This window comes from Dendropsophus ebraccatus, chromosome 8, assembly GCF_027789765.1.
Source record: "Dendropsophus ebraccatus isolate aDenEbr1 chromosome 8, aDenEbr1.pat, whole genome shotgun sequence".
In the NCBI taxonomy this organism is placed as follows: Eukaryota; Metazoa; Chordata; class Amphibia; order Anura; family Hylidae; genus Dendropsophus; species Dendropsophus ebraccatus.
Window position 1 is genome coordinate 82,357,231 of NC_091461.1, and position 5,047 is coordinate 82,362,277.

At 47.5% G+C, this 5,047-nt stretch overlaps 1 long non-coding RNA gene across 2 annotated transcripts; it reads right to left on the reverse strand.

Moving 5' to 3' along the window:
• Positions 1 to 389: 389 nt before the first annotated feature.
• LOC138798690 (uncharacterized) lies at positions 390 to 3,622 on the reverse strand. 2 transcript variants are annotated; one of them, XR_011364137.1, is made up of 3 exons: positions 3,470 to 3,622; positions 2,436 to 2,512; positions 390 to 492 (listed from the first exon to the last, which is right to left on the reverse strand). It is a non-coding gene; the product is annotated as an uncharacterized lncRNA (long non-coding RNA). The 2 variants fall into 2 exon arrangements; XR_011364138.1 differs by lacking the exon at positions 3,470 to 3,622 and adding an exon at positions 2,791 to 2,880.
• Between the last annotated feature and the right edge of the window lie 1,425 nt (positions 3,623 to 5,047).

Here is a 5,047-nt window from a genome sequence, read left to right on the forward strand (position 1 = left end):
GTCTCTTATTCCTATTTCAGGGGTCACATTGATCCAGGGATTATTCTGATTGCCATTATGGAGTCGGGAAGGAATTTTTTCCCTGTGATGAGGCTACTGTCGTCTGCCTCACGAGGGTTTTTTTTCTTCCTCTGGATCAACACAGGTTGAATTTGATGGACTTCTGTCTTTTTCAACCTTATAAACTAATAATTGGCATATTACCCCCAAAATTAATTAAATTTGTCCCTTTTCCCCAGCTACATAGGCAGGGGCGTAGCTAATGTCTCATGGGCCCTAGTGCAAGAGGTCAATCTGGGCCCCCCCCCCCCTCCACACACACGCACGCACACTATCACCCGCAAAACCACCCCCCATAATTACGACAAAGCTAATATCTCATTCTGTATATAGTTTAATACTTTAAGAGCGTTGTTATTAAGTAAAAGGACAGTAGCATTTTATTTTTAAACTGGAGAGGCCTGGTTACTGGGAGGACACATGGTGGCAGACCTAGGAGCAGGAAATAAATAGTTAGGTCTGCTAATAATAGTGTTGAATTTTTTTTTTTCTTTATGTCAGATCTGTACCTTGTGAGAGTCCATACATTGACCTAGATTTATCAATCAGCCCAAGACAAAAATCAAGACACATTTTTGTCTCAGACAGATGGTAACCAATCACAGCCAATTCTGAGGAATGAAAGCTGAGCTGTAATTGGCTGCTATCTGTCTGAAATAAAAACACATCTCATTTTCGTCTCTGACAGATTGATGAATCTTGATCACTATTACAATGTCAGACAGATAATCACCACTACAAGGCCAGCAGTCAGAAAACACTGTTACCTCACTTCTGAACCCTCAAAATAAATTGGCCAATGGCTGCACATCACCTATTACACAGGGCAATGTGCAGTCATTGCCCATTTATATTTTGAAGGGTCAAAAGGGCCACAAGGGTGCAAAATGAATGTGTAAGAGGCGGTGTCCGGGAGAGGAGAAGGCTGGAGCAGGGGTCGGCAGGAGATGCAGCCACTACATCTGCACCGGACTATGAGGTGGTGGGGGCGGCAGGAGTGTGAGGAGGCGGGAGGCCGGGGCCGGCAGGAGACTCCGGAGCAGACACAATGTGGGGGGTTTACAGTCGGCCTGACTCTGACTGGGAGGGGGAGGGGGGCTGTAACCTGCAGATCACAGACAAATCCAGGTCACCGGTAAGCATGCCCTGACACCAGGAATAGTAAAACTACAGCCCCCATCATCCCCCCTGCTGGCTGGTGTCTGTTATATGGCTACAACCCCCATCATCCCCCCTGCTGGCTGGTGTCTGTTATATGGCTACAGCCCCCATCATCCCCCCTGCTGGCTGGTGTCTGTTATATGGCTACAGCCCCCATCATCCCCCCTGCTGGCTGGTGTCTGTTATATGGCTACAACCCCCATCATCCCCCCTGCTGGCTGGTGTGTTATATGGCTACAACCCCCATCATCCCCCCTGCTGGCTTGTGTCTGTTATATGGCTACAACCCCCATCATCCCCCCTGCTGGCTGGTGTGTGTTATATGGCTACAACCCCCATCATCCCCCCTGCTGGCTGGTGTGTGTTATATGGCTACAACCCTTATCATCCCCCCTGCTGGCTTGTGTCTGTTACATGGCTACAACCCCCATCATCCCCCCTGCTGGCTGGTGTGTGTTATATGGCTACAACCCCCATCATCCCCCCTGCTGGCTGATGTGTGTTATATGGCTACAACCCCCATCATCCCCCCTGCTGGCTGGTGTGTGTTATATGGCTACAACCCCCATCATCCCCCCTGCTGGCTGGTGTGTGTTATATGGCTACAGCCCCCATCATCCCCCCTGCTGGCTGCTGTCTGTTATATGGCTACAACCCCCATCACCCTCTGATTGTTAAAGTGTTACATGACTACAACCCCCATCCTCCCACCTGATAGCAGTTGTGTGTTACATGACTACAATCCCCATCCCTGGCAGCTGAAGTGTTATTGTCCATACTACCTGTCACTTTCCTGATCACGCACGGTATACCGAGAAAGTGCAGAAACCACCCAATTCAGTACCCCATAAAAACATGGTACTAAATAAAACTACAGATCACAGCGCAAAAAATGCCCCTCACCCCCCAGCCAGACAGGCGGAGAGATAAAAAAAGTGAGTCAGAGTTGGGCAAGTTTTTATTTATTTTAAATAATGGGGACTTTATTTTTAAAGTAATAAAATTAGGGAACATAAATTGGTTCGTACTGACCTGAACCTGGGGGAGGGGGGGGGGGTCATTTCTATTCTTATGGGGGTTTTTTTGGTTTTTTTCCCTTAAATATAATTTTTTTAAGTATCGAATTGGTATCGAGCATTGAAAAAAAAAGTTGGTATCGGTATCGAACTCAAAATTCTGGTATCGTGACATCACTAATTAAAAATTCTACTTACTTTAGTTGTTAATCAGAGATGTCTCGCTGAGTCTTCTTCAGACCAGTGAAAGGTAGTCTAGACTATCTAGCACTTCTCTGAAGAAAAAAAAAAGAAATAAATAAAAAAATAATAATATATATATATATATATATATATATATATATATACACACACACACACACACACACACACACACACACACACACACACACACAAGCATATGTGCCAATGCTGTCCACCCATAGCACTCCCCCTCCTTGTTAGTATTCCCCCAGCCACAGTGTCCCTCCTGCCTTCTCCTCAATATCCCTTCTATAGTGCAATGATCCCCCCCCCCTCCTTGGTACAGTATGTGTCCCTAGTCCCTGCCTACCCCTCCAGCCTTCTAAACACATTGGGGGAGATTTATCAAACATGGTGTAAAGTGAAACAGGCCCAGTTGCCCCTAGCAACCAATCAGATTCCACTTTTCATTCCTCACAGACTCTATGGGAAATGAAAGGTGGAATCTGATTGGTTGCTAGGGGCAACAGAGCCAGTCTCACTTTTCACCATGTTTGCTAAATCTCCCCCATTATGTCTATGTCCCCATCCCCCATCCACATTATGCACATGTCCCCAGCCCCTGCCTATGTCCCCATCCCCCATACACAGTATGCACATGTCCCCAGCCCCTGCCTATGTCCCCATCCCCCATACACAGTATGCACATGTCCCCAGCCCCTATACACAGTATGCACATGTCCCCAGCCCCTATACACAGTATGCACATGTCCCCAGCCCCTATACACAGTATGCACATGTCCCCAGCCCCTGCCTATGTCCACATCCCCCATACACAGTATGCACTTGTCCCCAGCCCCTATACACAGTATGCACATGTCCCCAGCCCCTATACACAGTATGCACTTGTCCCCAGCCCCTATACACAGTATGCACATGTCCCCAGCCCCTATACACAGTATGCACATGTCCCCAGCCCCTATACACAGTATGCACATGTCCCCAGCCCCTATACACAGTATCTCCCCTCAACATTTTAAAAAACATACCTGCGGGTGGCCAATGCAGGGGCAGGAAGAATTCTCATGGTAGCTTGTGCCTGGCCCTCCTCCTCTCCAATGATTGGTCGTCAGGAGAAGGGGGGTTGAGCAGAGGAGAGGTGAGCAAACAGCATGCACTGTGGGAACCAGGAAGTGCCAGAGCCTTCCTCTCAGTTCTTATGCGAACAGCAGCTGCAGCAATACACAAGTACCGAGTGAGGCGAGGGGGGGCCGGGCCCCGGGCCCCCCCTGGCTAGGGGCCCGGTCGCGAGCGCGACCTTTGCGACCCCTGTAGCTACGCCACTGTACATAGGTATGGCCGCCATTCCCATTAGAGGCTTGCCATGTTGCAATTACAAAGCCTCTGTGCGGCCAGGACAGTAGAAACCCCCCTAAAGTGACCCCATTCTGGAAATTACACCCCATAAAGAATCTAACAAGGGGTGCAGCCAGGATATGGCCCCCTGGTGACAGGCACATTTGTGCCGTGAAAATGAAATAAATTGTATTTTTTATTTTCACACCACATATTCTACATATGTGTCTGTCACCAGTGGTGTCCATATGCTCACTGCACCCCTTGTTAGATTCATTGAGGGGTGTAGTTTCCAGAATGGGGTCACTTGTGGGGGGTTTCTACTGTCCTGGCAGCACAGGAGCTTTGTAATTGCGACATGGCCTCCATCCTCCATTCCAGTCTCTAAATGGCGCTTTGTCTGTTTGGTGGCTTGCCCTGTGCCCATATGGCACATTATGTCCACATGTGGGGTATTTTCGTACTCAGGGGAAATTACCCTACACGTTTTGTGTTCATATTCTTTTTTAACCCCTTGTGGAAATGGAAAAAATCAAGGATAGACCAACATTTAATGTAAAAAATTTAAATTTTTACACTAAGTGATTGATCTTGTCTTGATTTTTTCATTTTCACAAGGGGTTAAAAGATAAAAAAAAAAACACAAAATGTGTAGAACAATTTCCCCTGAATTCAGAAATACCTCACATGTGGACATAAAGCGCCATGCGGGTGCAGGGTAAGCCTCCAAAGGGAAGGAGGGCCATTTGGCTTTTGGAGGCTGGAATGGATTTCGAGGGCCTTGTTGCATGTAAAAGGCCCCTGTGTTGCCAAGACAGTTGAAACCCCCCACAAGTAACCCCATTATGGAAACTACACCCCTCAAGGAATGTAACAAGTGGTGAAGTGAGCATATGGACCCCACTGGTGACGGGCACAAATGTGGAACAGTGTGGCGTGAAAATGAAATATTAAATTTTTTACACTATAATGTTGGTCTAGCCTTGACTTTTTCATTTTCACAAGGGGTTAAAAGATAAAAAAAACACAGAAAATGTGTAGAGCAATTTCCCCCGAGTCCGTAAATACCCCACATGTGGACTTAAAGCGCCATGTGGGCACAGGGCAAGCCTCCGAAGGGAAGGAGTGCCATTTGGATTTTGAAGGCTGGATTTGGCCAGAATGGATGATGAACGCCATGTCGCATTTACAGAGCCCTCGTGCTGCCAAGACAGTTAAAACGCCACAAGTGACCCCATTCTGGAAACTACACCCCTCAAGGAACCTAACAA